The following is a 14156-nucleotide window of genomic DNA, read 5'->3' as shown; positions in this document are numbered from 1 at the left end:
CTGATCAAATGGAACACATACTGCGTTCCATACATGGCAAATATATAATTAGCTTTTTTAGACACCAATCCGACTTGAAACTATAAGAAACTATAGACATGGCTCCCAATCGGTATACCTTTAGATAGTAAAAAGTTCTTAATTAATTTTAACAGATTATTTTAGCTTTTAGTTGTTAGGGGAGTTCTTAACTGGTTTTTAACACATTTTTAACAAGCTTTTAAAAGTATTCCTCCAATATTTAATATAGTTATAAATGTTAAATTAATCAGAGAAAAGGATAAGTTAATAAACCACTATACCATTGTTCCCCATAATACATATGGATGATTATATAATTGATCATTGTTTTACAGTTCAAAAAGTGACATCACTTATGAATTATTGTTCCCCTAGCTAAAAGATTCTGAAATGGTGTCATGGGACAAGAAGAAAAATTATATGAATGACACAATATCTATGCCCTCATTTAACCCTTTTGGGGTGAGTGTGTCGAGTTCATATATCCAAAAGGATTCGCGCCTAGATAACTGTAAATCCCTACTGCCACCTCTGGGATTTTCTAATATTTGTTCTAAAATGGAAAATTTTAAGCTACTTATATCTGAATTGTGAAATTTCATAAAATGTCTGGGCAGACTATGGGTTTGAATTTTATTTTTTACATTTCGAAGGTGTTCTTGTATACAAAGTTTTAGACTTCTTTTAGTTTTTCCTACGTAGTGCATTTCACAACCACATGTTATAAGATAGATGACATAGTTGGAGTTGCAATTTAAAATATCTTTATATTTAATTTTCTCCAAACTCCCATTCTTATTTAATTTTGGACATGTGTCGAAATGCTTACAACAGGTGCATTTTTTGCAAATAAAACACCCTGGTTTCTTAACCAAAAAGTTATTTTCATTCTTCTCAAGTGTATGGATGTTGTCTTTACCATGCCGGAGCTCACTTGGGGCTAGGATGTTCTTCAAATTTTTTGCTTTTTTGTAGATGACATGTTTTTCCGGGAGTTGTGGACCCAATATTGGGTCTTTTAAGAGGATTCCCCAGTGTTTTTCCAACGTCTTCTTAATTTGGAAGTTTTCTTTGTTGTACTGTGTTATAAATGGACGGCCTTTTCTATTATCGATCTCTTTCTTCGGTTTGTTAAATAGCAATTCAGACCTGTTTGCAGGGGCGGATCCAGAAAAAAATTACAGGGGGGGGCACCATAAGGGGCGTGGCTTCGTTGGAATGGGCGTGGCTTCGTTGGAATGGGCATGGTATTGCAGGAAAAGACTACCTTATACCCCAGTTTTGCAACCTGCACGCCCAGACGTTGGCCACCACAGGAAAGAAAAATAATCCTGATTCATGCCCCTTACATTATTTGTCATTTTTCCTCCTTATAGTAATGCCCAGTATACATTATGCCACATACTGCAATGGCCCTTAGACATTATGCCACACACAATAATGCACATGACACAGTATGCACACACCGTAATGCCCCCGACACATTATGCCACACACCGTAATGCCCCCGACACATTATGCCACACACTATAATGCCTGTGATACATTATGACAGGAATTGCAATGCCCGTTATACATTATGCTACACACTGCACTGCCCCTGATACATTATAGCACATACAATGTCTGTGACACATTCTGACACACACTGCAATGTCCGTGATACATTATACCACACACTGCAATGCCCGATACATTATAGCACATACAATGCCTGTGACACATTATGCCACACACTGCAATGACCTTGAGACATTATACCACAATGCCCGTGATATAGTATACCATACACCGTAATGCCTGTGACACATACCGCAATGCCCGTTATACCCTATGCCACACACCGCAATGCCCGTTATATATTATGCCACACTGCAATGACCCTGAGACATTATACCACATACCACAATGCCCGTGATATAGTATACCACACACCGTAATGCCTGACACATTATGACACACACCGCAATGTCCGTGATACATTATGCCACACACTGCAATGACCCTGAGACATTATACCACATATCACAATGCCAGCGATATAGTATACCATACACCGTAATGCCTGTGACACATTATGACACACACCGCAATGTCCGTGATACATTATGCCACACACCGTAATGCCCATTACACATTAAGTCCTACAGTAAGGCTTCTAATTACTTTTCAAATACCTGCTCGTTGTCAGGGGTTTCATGCACTGGGTGTCATGCTCGTTGCCAGGGGTTTCATGCTCTTGGTTCCATGCACGGTGCCAGGGGTTTTCATGCTCAGGGTGTCATGCTCGTTGCCAGGGGTTTCATGCACTGGGTGTCATGCTCGTTGCCAGGGGTTTCATGCACTGGGTGTCATGCTCGTTGCCAGGGGTTTCATGCACTGGGTGTCATGCTCGTTGCTAGGAGGTAGTCCTTGTTGCTAGGGCTGTGCTCCCAGTGCCACATATGTCCCCAGTGCCAGATATTCCCCCACGGTGCCAGGTACTCACATGCCCCCAGTGCCAAATATAGCCCCCCCCATGTGCCAGGTACACATATACCCCCCCAGTGCCACATATGCCCCCAGTGCCAGATATTCCCAGACAGTGCCACATATGCCCCCAGTGCCAGATATCCCCCCCCCAGTGCTATATATGCCCCCAGTGCCACATATGCCCCAGTGCCAGATATTCCCCCCCAGTGCCACATATGCCCCCAGTGCCAGATATTCCCCCCCCCAGTGCCACATATGCCCCCAGTGCCATATATCCCCCCCCAGTGCCAGATATTCCCCCCAGTGCCATATATGTCCCCAGTGCCAGATATTCCCCCCCCCTCCCTGCCAAATATGCCCCCAGTGCCAGATATTCCCCCCCAGTGCCTGATATGCCCCCTCAGTGCGTCCCCCCCCGCTTCCTCCGCCGCCGCCGCTCCCCCCGCTCCCCTGCTGTTAGGAGGGACACGGAGGGCACAGTGCACGCCTCCCTGTGTCCCTCCTGTGTCTCCGGCGGCCGCGGGTCACTCTAATAAAGGAAGTGCTCACGAACGGCACTTCCTTTATGAGACCCGCGGCCGCCGGAGACCCAGGAGGGACACAGGGAGGCGTGCACTGTGCCCTCCGTGTCCCTCCTAACAGCAGGGGAGGAAACGAGACCGCAGACTGACATGCGGATGCTTGTCCGCATGTCAGTCTGCACTAAATCAGTGGCGCCCCCGCAGCCCCTCGCCCCCAAGCCACCGCGAGGGCTGCGGCGTGCGCACAAAATAAAATAAAAATACAAAAATCAACTAAAAATGACAGGGGGGGCACGTGCCTTGGTGCCCCCCCCCCTAAATCTGCCACTGCCTGTTTGCATTCGATGCTCTTAATTGGGCTTCCTTTAATTCGCTTTGGTCATATCCTCTCTCCAGGAATCTTTCATATAGTTTACCTGACTGGTCCCAATACTTCTCCGTATTGCTACAATTTCTATGGATTCTCAAGAACTGTGCATATGGAACATTTGTTTTCCACCTTTTTAAATGGCAACTATCAGCAGGAATAAAACTATTTGCGTCTGTTTCTTTGAAATATGTTGATGTTAAGATTTTGCCATAACTGTAACCTTCCAATTTCAAGTCCAAATAGTCAATAACGTTTCTATGACTTTTATAAGTAAACTTCAAATTATGGTCATTCTTATTAATGTAACTCACAAATCTCTCAATACTAGCATTGTCTCCTTCCCAAATAATGATCAGGTCATCGATATAGCGTCGATAATATTTAATGTGTACAGCCACAAACTCGGACCCGTATATGAACGTATCCTCCCAACTGCCCATTAAGATGTTTGCATAGGCCGGGGCGAATTTCGTGCCCATTGCTGTACCCTGTTTTTGTACAAAAAACTCTGTTTTAAATTTGAAAAAATTGTGAGTCAAGATAAATTCAATACTCTCTAATAGAAATACCCTCATATCTTTCAAAATTTGCTTATCTTCACCTAGCACTAATCAAACTGCTTCTATGCCTTTATTGTGAGGAATCGAAGAATACAGGGCTTGGACGTCTATTGTCAGCCAAACATACTTAGGGTCCCAGCTAAAGTCTTGTAATTCTCTCAGTAAAGATGTAGAATCTTTTAGATATGACTTGAGCTCTTTCACGTCTCCTTGCAGCTTTAAATCCACATAATGCGACAAATTGGCTGCCAGGGAATCAATCCCTGAGATGATAGGCCTACCTGGAGGGGAATATTTGTCTTTGTGAATTTTGAGGATATGATAGAATAATGCTATTCTTGGATGTTTTGTAAACAAATAATCAAACTCTTTATCAGACAACATTTTCTTATTTCTGGCTTTGTTTAGTAAGGCATACAAATTTTCCTGATACCTTCCAGACGGATCTTCCTTTAGTCTTTCATAAGTATACACATCGTCGAGTATTTTATAGGCTTCTTTAGGGTAGTTATCTCTCTCTTGGATAACTACCCCCCCCCCTCCTTTATCAGCCTGTCTGATTACCAGACTACTGTCTGTTTTTAATTGTTTGATAGCTTGTTTCTCAGATGGTTTCAGATTGGAGTCGTACTTCCCTGATTTAACTTTTAGAGCTCTAAAATCCTCTTTGACTGATTCGAAAAATATTTCTATGTAGCTACCTCTTGACTCTATAGGGTAATACTTAGATGGCAGGGAAATCACATTTGATTCTTGTTGGGTTCCAGAGACATATGGATTTTTTAGGAAATGTCGTTGTAATGTCAAAGTTCTAATGAATTTGTTTAAGTCGATGAACAGGTCGAATTTATTAACATGAGCATCGGGTGCAAACTTTAATCCATGTTCTAATAATTCACTCTGCGAGCTGGATAATTGTTTCTTTGTGAGATTGAATAATCCACTCTGTTGGATTCCGTGTTGCTCTGTTGGCCTTTCAATTTTTTGGGGGATCCTCCTCCCACTGGCCCATTTTCCTCGTCTTCGTCGCGCATTCTCCTCTTTGTCCCTTGGGGGGAATCTATTTTTCTGAATAATTCTTCCCTTCGTTGTGTAAATGGAAGGTCCCTCCTTTCTCCTAAAAAACGATGCCTCGGGGGAATAGATGTTGATTGAGGGGGTGAATCACCTATATCGTACCTGGTTTCATTCTTTGAGTAGTAATTACGACTATTACCACCCTGATATCTTGGTGATCTATAATTCCATTTGCTTAAATTTCGTTACACACACACAGACACACTAGTTTTACGGACCCAGCATATACTGGGTCATCTCAGTCCCCACCCCTGTGATTGGCTCCACCCAGTTCTGGAAACCCCCCATGCAAATCCTGCGTTTGCCACTGTAAAGGGCTGTAGGAGTACACCAGGATGAGGAGGATATTGGTGTAGCTGGCACTGAGGAGGAAGTTGATGATGAGGATTATGATGGTGATGTGGTTTGTTTGAATAAGGCATCAGTGGAGACAGTTGATGGCCATGGGATGAAAAAGACCATTGTCATGCATGGGCAAAATACAAAAAAAAACCACCTCTTCGGTGTGGAATTATTTCTCTGTGAGGATGAGGATGTAACCACTGAAGGGGGTGAGGAATCAGAGGATGAGGACAACATTTTGCCTCTGTAGAGCCAAGATGCCTGAAGTCCAGTGTGAAGTTTCTACAGTCTGTGTTGATTTGGGGAGCCATGTCATCTGCTGGGGTTGGTCCACTGTGCTTTATTAAGTCCAGAGTCAATGCAGCCGTCTACCAGGACATTTTAGAGTACTTCATGCTTCCTTCAGCAGACACGCTTTATGGAGATGCTCACTTCTTTTTTCAGTAGGACTTGGCACCTGCCCACACTGCCAATAGTACCAAAACCTGGTTCAATGACCGTGGGATTACTGTGCTGGATTGGCCAGCAAACTCGCCTGACCTGAACCCCATTGAGAATCTATGGGGCAGTGCCAAGAGAAAGAGGAGAGACATGAGACCGAACAATGCAGAAGAGCTGAAGGCCACTATTGAACCATCCTGGTCTTCCAAAACACCTCAGCAGTGCCACAGGCTGATAGAATCCATGCCACACCTCATTGAGGCAGTAATTCTTGCAAAAGGGGCCCAAAACAAGTACCGAGTACATATGAATGATTATACTTTTCAGAGGGCCGACATTTCTGTATTTAAAATCCTTTTTTTATAAAGTTTATGTAATTTTCTGAGATTTTGGATTTTGGATTTCTTAAGGTGTAAACCACAATCATTAAAATTATAGCAAATAAAGGCTTTAAATATCTCACTTTGCATGTAATGAGTCTATATAATATATTAGCTTCATCTTTTAAGTTGAATTACTGAAATAAATGAACTTTTGCATGATATTTTAATTTTCGGAGTTTCACCTGTAATTGTACAATTTAAGGACTGCGTAGGGTTATCGCAAGACCTTGCAGTGTTAGAAGAACAGAGTTTCAGTGATCTTGCATTGCACCAGCTTTCCATTGCACTGCAGCACTAGATGGGCCAGGAGCTCCTGTGAGGCACAAACAGTTACTGAATAAGGGCCCAGTATGGAGTCTCATGGTGGCTTACAGCCAGGAAGCTGTCTGGCTTGCCAGGCTGAGGCATGCTGGTGGCACAGAGGTTAGCATTGCTTCCTCCTACAGTCCTTCTTGTAATATGAAATTAGTTTGGACTAGAGTGGTAAGCTCCACTAGGGCAGGGGCTGAATAACAAAAAATTCACTGCATAGTCCTGCTTAGTACTGTACCGATCCCACCCGAACTCAACTTGCCCATCCGGGGCTGCTGTGGGGGCTCACGAGGGGCTGCTAAAACATCTAAAGAGCTGCTTTATTTAAAAATAAAATATGAATAAAATAAACAAGACACACAGGTATGCTCACATGTGTGTAACTGGGACACACAGGTATGCTCACATGCCTGTAACTGGGAACTGTGAAAAATGAAACTAACGCATCTGCCACAAAATATGTAAATAAAAATGCAATTAAAAATGGAAAAAAAAGAAACCCACAATATTTTCACAAAATAAGTCTCCAGACTCTGTGGAGGGGAAAATATCCAATCTTGATCCTGTGGTATACACCAGTTTATTTGCATCCAAGCATTAAATCCAAGATTATAGTAATCCCTGAAAATGCAGAAGGGGGTACAAATTCGGAGGCTTTGGCCCCTAGTTTTTCAGTTTGTCAAGTAATGTGGTAATTATTATATATTTGCTTGGTTAAAGTCCTTTCTGTTCCACACCAAGATAGGAGTGGAGGTGAAAGCCTGTGTGTTGTTCCTGATTGCGTGTGCCTCTCTAAATTTTAATAACCTTTTTGACACTGTCCTGTTCCTCTTGCCTCTTCTCGCAATGTGAAAAGTCATCGAATATGGAGGAGGTATGTTTGTAGCTAGCTATGGGGGTCATACCGAGTTGTTCGCTCGCTGCCGTTTTTAGCAGAATTGCGATCAGGCTAAAAACCGCCAGTTCTGGGCATGCGTATGGGCCGCAGGGCGCACGCGCGAAGTAATTTCACACAAAACAAAGCAATTTTACACAGGGGCGAGCGACGCTTTTCAGTCGCTCTGCTGATCGGTGTGTGATTGACAGGAAGTGGGTGTTTCTGGGTGGTAACTGACCGTTTCCGGGTGTGTGCTAAAAAATGCAGGCATGTCAGGCTAAAACGCAGGAGTGGCTGGGGAAACGGGGGAGTGGCTGGCCGAACGCAGGGCGTGTTTGTGACGTCAAAGCAGGAACTAAATGGACTGAGGTGATCGCAATCTAGGAGTAGGTCTGGAGCTACTCAGAAACCGCAGGAAAAGATTTTCTAGCAGTTCTGCTAATCTTTCGTTCGCTATTCTGCTAAACTAAGATACACTCCCAGAGGGCGGCGGCCTAGCGTTTGCAATGCTGCTAAAAGCAGCTAGCGAGCGAACAACTCGGAATGAGGGCCTATGATTCACAAAACTTGGGAAGTTTTTTTTCAGGGGGACCACCTGTCGCTGAAATGATGGGTTTATTATACTGTGCATGTCCTGTTTAAACAATATAAGGGTGGGTGGGAGAGCCCAAGGACAATTCCATCTTGCACCTCTATTTTTTCCTTTGCATTACGTGCTCTTTGGGGCCTAGTTTTTAAAACTGCCATCCTGTCTGCCACTGCAGTGCCACTCCTAGATGGGCCACGTGTTCGTTCCGCCCCCTTGTGTTGCTTAGCTTAGTCATCCAGCTACCTCGGTGCAACCTTTTGGCCTAAAAACAATATTGTGAGGTGTTCAGAATAGACTGGAAATGAGTGGAAATGAATGTTATTGAGGTTAATAATACTGTAGGAACAAAAAAAACAAACAACAAATTCTGTGATTCTAGCTGTTTTTATGTTTTTAAAAAACGAATCCAGATCCAAAACCAAAACCCGAAAGGGTGGTTTTGCCAAAACCAATCCAGATCAAAAACATGAATGGAGATCCAGATCCAAAACCAAAACACAAAACCTGAAATGTGTCCGATGCACATCTCTACTATTAATACATACAGACACTATTTCTGTAATGCGGGAAAAAAATATTGCAGAAAGTCAATAAATCAGATAATAAGCAATTTATTTAGGGGGGAATTCAATCAGCCCTGAAAAATTTGTGGGAGTGAAAAATGGGATTTTATCGCAATTTTTTTTCTGAGTATTCATGATTTTACCCCCCGCACATATAAATAACCCATGTTCAGTGTCTGACTGGGACAGGACAGGACGCACCCATCACAGGAATGCAGTAGGTGCCCATGCTAAGGGGTGTGGCCAACCTCCAGAGTGGGCATGGTCAGCCACCACAGAGGCTTGGCTAACCATTAGAGAATGCATGGCCTGGGCCCCTTGATAAATATATAAAGTAAATACAGATATGACTATCACATCACCCACGACTATTCGCGGGTGCAACTTGTTTGCCGTGATTAGCATGCACATACAAGGGCATGTGCAAATAATCACACCCGCGATCCATAGGAAATGCATTGTGCGATCTCGGGTGCGACTATTCATACTCGGGCGCATGTAGTCTATGCAGCGATGCATACACACATGAGTACGCATCATGCCAATGATAAGGGGGCCCCATCTATAGGCCATGCATGATTATATACAAGATTAATGACAGCAATATACAGTCTGGAACCTGATCTCTAGAGATAGGGGTGGCATTAGGGTGCACTGCATGCTTCTCGTGTACTCCTATGGGCAGAGCCGGCCCTAGGCATAGGCAAACTAGACAATGCCTATGACATTTGGAATGCCTAGGGGCACAAGCAGCTTTTGCTGATTAAAATGATATGCAGCATGCCTACATTCTGTGTGTGACTGCTGCGGTATCTGCATACGAAATGCTATGTTACAGTGTATTCCTGGAAATCCCTGTAACGTAGCATTTCATATGCAGATACAGCCACACTCGCACACAGAATATAGGCATGCCGCATATAATTTTAATCAGCAGAAGCTTCTTGTGCATCCTAGCCACATAGCAATACAAATAAGATGCATTTTTGGCAAAAAAGGCGCCCAACGTTAGCGGAGCTGGCTGGGAGCTGCCAGCTGACTCATACAAGGCATCTCCTGCTGCATGGCATATTGAAGCAAGATATATGAGGACACCAAGCAGTGGCAGAGGTCACAGTGTTATCGGCAGTGTGAGTGCTATGTGCATGGGGGGTTGAGCAAGAGTGTAAGGGACATTATATGTATAAGGGCATTAACAAAGGTTGGCATAATGTGTAAGGTGCATTATGTTTATAAGGACATTAATAATGTGTGTCATATGTGCAAGGGGTATTACTGTGTGTGGTATTATGTGTATAAAGGTATTACTAATGTGTGGCATAATGTGTAAAAAGTACTCTACTGTGTTGTGTAATGTATAGAAAGGGCACTATTGTGTGGTCTAATGTGAATAAATGGCAATATGGTGTGGTGTAATGTGAATAAGGAGCAATTCAGTGTGATGTGATGTGAAAAAGGGGCACTACTGTGAGGAGTAATGTATATAAAGTAAAGTGGTACTACTGTGTGTAACGTGAATAATGGACACTATTTCATGATATAATGTGAATAAAGTTGCACTACTGTGTGGTGTAATTTGAATTGGGGGTAATATTGTGTGGCCATGCCCCTTCCCAGCAAAAACAGACCCCTTTTTGGGCTGTGCACTAAATGTTCGCACTGTTCTTATTTAAAATATAGGGGGTAGGTGCACCAAAGTGAGGACTGCTATGGGTGATGGGTGATGGTGTTGGGAAAGGGGTGCAGGGTCAGAGGCGGAACTAGTGGCTGTGCTAGGGGGCACCAGCCAAAATCTTGCCTAGGGCATCATATTGGTTAAGGCCAGCTCTGCCTGTGGGCCAGTCTGACCATGCCCATGTTTTTGAGCCCAAAAGTGTTTCAGTTTTGGGCGAAAACACATAGGATCCTTTATAAGTTCACAGACCTATGCATTTTGCGGCAGCGAAAACAGGGCTGATATCAGGTATGCTTCCTACCTGCCTTAAAATGCCACTACAAGGTGCCCAACGGCAGTAATTTAATTTTTCTGCCGTTAGGTGGCACGGTGGCCATGGAAGACACATTTTTTTCGCAGCCTCCTGAGATGCAAGAAAAAATGTGTCCACTTTGGGCATCCAAACGGGCATTTGAACACCCAAAGCAGTAGTTTAGACGGGTTTTGTCGTTTTACTTGCATAATGTGCATGGGCGCCCAAACAACAAATGAATAGTGACAATTATTTGGGCGTCTAAACAGTCCCATTTAGACGGGATTTTTAGACACCCAAAATTATTGAATTCCCCCCACATAGATTTTGACAGCAGTTAGGAACCTCTTTGCCCATCTAGTCTGCCCTTTTTCATGTATCCATTTGGCAACTTCAACCCTATTTCATCCTTAGGTCTGGACTGTAAGGGTATTCTTATGTCTATCCCAAGTGTGTTTTAATTGTTCTACTGTCTTAGCCTCAACCACCTCTGATGGGAGGATATTCCACTTATTCACTACCCATTCTGTGAAGTAATTACTTAATTTCACTCAAATTTCCTCTGAACGTATCTCCCTCCAGTTTCAGTGCATGTCCTTGTCTTCTAGTACTTCTCTTCCTTTGAAGAATGTCTCCCTTCTGTACAGTTGATATAATTGAACGTTTCCCTTTCCCTTCTCTGCTCCAAACTATACATATGAAGATATTGTAGTCTTTCCTGGTAAATTTTGTGATGTAGGCCATGCACCATTTTAGTTGCCCTTCTTTGTACAATCTCTAATGTATTAATATCCTTCTGAAGATATGGCCTCCAGAACTTAACACAGTACTCTAGATGAGGCCATACCAATGACCTATACAGTGGCATTATCACTTCTTGCCTCCTGCTACTGGTTCCTCTCCCTATGCAACCAAGCATCTGACTTGCCTTCCTCATTGCTTTGTTACATTGCTTTCTTGCCTTTAAGACACCTGAAATAGTGACTCCTATATCCCTTTCCTCCTTAGTGGTTTCCATGATAGTGCCCTTGATACTGTATTTCGCCTTTGGGTTTTTAAGGCCCAAGTGCATGATACTGCAGATGGAAAGAAAATCTCAGATGAATAAAACAAGACTGAACTCTTATCCTTCGCTTATTAAAGCAGAATTTTTTTTAATGATCGATTGGTTCGTAAAGTGTCTTATAGATGACTCAGAGTTGTTCCTTTTGGAAACGACTTTTATATAACAAAATGTTTGTCCCGGACAAAACAGTAATATATTATAAAAATGCCATTTACAAATACAGTACATAATTCTCTTTTAGAAATCTGTCTGGGTTATTCCTGTTATAAACAACTGGTTATTAATTCTGAGGTTACTAGTTCTACTTTATTAATCAGTGACATCTTGTGGCTCTTCCCATATACATACATATGTGCTCACTCTAAATGGGTCAGTAAGGGAATACCTAGTTACAGCTCTGTGCCATAGACCAGTGGTTCCCAAACTGGGTGCCATTCAAATTTGTTATGTTCAATGTAATAGGCAAAACCAGGACTTGTGGCTTCCATTCAGGGCCATAACTAGGTGTGTGCCAGTGGTGCCTTGCCTGTAGCGCATATGCACTGCTGGCGCACCATTTACAGCAACTTGGGCCGGCCGCTAATAGCTGCAGAGAAAGTTCCTGTGACTATCCGTGTCCCGTCAATAAAGACCCATGGCCCCACCCCCTCTCTATGCCTCTCCTCCCCCGTCTGCTTTCTGAGATTATTGCGGCCAGGCACATTCAAGATCAGAAATGAGGACCTGACAGCCCCGCGGTGTGCCTGGCCCCAGCAGTCCCGGACTCTGAATTTAATCCGCCAGCCCCCCCCCCTCCTCTAGTACCCAGCATCCCCCCCTCCTCTAGTACCCAGCATCCCCCCCCCCTTGTGTGGTCCCAGACTACTCTCCTCCTGTCCCCGACACCTGCCTCCTCTTGTCCCCAAGCTCCCACCTCCTCCTGCCTCAGAAAATGCAGGAGTTATGCAGAGGGATATATATATATATATATATATATTTATTTTATATTTATAAAAATAATATATATATTATATATATTTGCATATATCTATCTATCTATCTATCTATCTATCTATCTATCTATCTATCTATCTATCTATCTATCTATCTATCTATCTATCTATATATACAGGGTGATTCAAAAGATGCAGTAAACCCTTTTGTTTCAAAAACTGTGCAGGAAACGGGAAACTGAATACTCCAGTAAGGTATAGGTGTGGTGTCACTGACCTAGATTGAGGGTGTTGTGAACTCGGGGATTCTTCCGATGGTTGGGAAGAGGAACCACAACTGGGCCGGAACAGGGGTGACCTGATATAGGATTTCCTCATACAGGACTCTGACAGTAAGGTTTGGTGAAATATTGAAGAGCTTTATTGCAGGAAAAGAACAACTTAAAGTCATATAGCATAAAGGGAACTTATGAGGGAATGTCCAGACCCATTGAAGGGTTTGTGAGCAATGTTAAAGATACTGGTGACTGAAGAAATTGTGAGCGATGTTTAAAAGACACTGATGATTTGAAGAACTTGTAAACGGTGGTTAAAGACATAGATGATTTAAAGAACTTGTGAACGGAGATTAACACGCTGGTGATTTGAAGAACTTAAGTGCAGTGGTTTAAGACGCTGATGATTTGTAGAACTTGAGAACGGTGACTGAGACGCTGATGATTTGAAGAACTTAAGTGCAGTGGTTTAAGACGCTGATGATTTGTAGAACTTGAGAACGGTGACTGAGACGCTGATGATTTGAAGAACTTAAGTGCAGTGGTTTAAGACGCTGATGATTTGTAGAACTTGAGAACGGTGACAGATGCTGATGATTTCAAGAACTTAAGTGCAGAGGTTTAAGACGCTGATGATTCGTAGAACTTGAGAACGGTGACTGAGACGCTGATGATTTGAAGGACTTAAGTGCAGTGGTTTAAGACGCTGATGATTCGTAGAACTTGAGAACGGTGATTCGGGCCCGCAGCCCACGCTGATTCCTAGGAGCACTGGTGACTGGACCACAGGGAGACACACCAGCCGCTGGGAACGCTGGAACCTGTGCAGCGAACTGGCACCTGGAAATGCCGGAGACACGAGTACAGCTTCAGAGATTCTCGCCGGGAACAAGAGCGCTGGCATCCACCTCAGAGGAAAGATGATACTCAGGCGCCGAGGCTCTGTCCGGCGTCTGACTTTGAATCTCCCGCCACCGCTGGATTGGCGGAACAGTCTGATGACGTCACCTGCCCCCCGCCCACGTGATGCCGGGTGTCATGGCGGCGCCCTTGCCCTGGAGAACCGCCGGGAGCCACGCCAGGCAGACGCCGGAGCCCGTGGCCCACCAAAGGCGGAGGCCGCAACACAGACCAGCAGGCACGCAGGGGTAAGCACGGCGAACACCGCCTCTGGCGTGTGACATGTGGTGGGCTATCTTTCAGGGTATGTACCGAACATAGGCACCATCTTGAAATCGGCCATCTTGAATCTAAGTCAGTTTTTTCAAATGGAAAGGGGGTCGTGTAGCATGTCAAACAACATCAGAATTTGTTGAAAAGTTTATTGCTGCAAACATTTGAAATAGCAGTTATGGTTCAAAAGTTACAATACTTTTTTTGCTGCAGGT

This window comes from Pseudophryne corroboree, chromosome 6 (genome assembly GCF_028390025.1).
Source record: "Pseudophryne corroboree isolate aPseCor3 chromosome 6, aPseCor3.hap2, whole genome shotgun sequence".
Lineage (NCBI taxonomy): Eukaryota > Metazoa > Chordata > Amphibia > Anura > Myobatrachidae > Pseudophryne > Pseudophryne corroboree.
Note: the sequence above shows the minus strand (reverse complement) of the source record.